The following is a 219-nucleotide window of genomic DNA, read 5'->3' as shown; positions in this document are numbered from 1 at the left end:
GATACAGATAATGCTGTACTCGCTCATCCCTAATGCCTAAGATTAGTTATTATATTAAGATGGGAACAATTTTAGGAAGGAATATGAGCTGTAAATGCGCCCAGCTCGGCCCATATCTTCATGTCTTCTCCTCACATGAGAGTAAGGATGTGAGCTGGGTGGTGCTGCTGAGGTGGAGGCGACAGGAGGGGCACTTGATGCTGCTTCTTCAGTGCAGGG

This window comes from Etheostoma spectabile, chromosome 14 (assembly GCF_008692095.1).
Source record: "Etheostoma spectabile isolate EspeVRDwgs_2016 chromosome 14, UIUC_Espe_1.0, whole genome shotgun sequence".
NCBI lineage: Eukaryota > Metazoa > Chordata > Actinopteri > Perciformes > Percidae > Etheostoma > Etheostoma spectabile.
The sequence above is the reverse complement of the archived record's forward strand: the minus strand, read 5'-3'. Positions refer to the sequence as shown.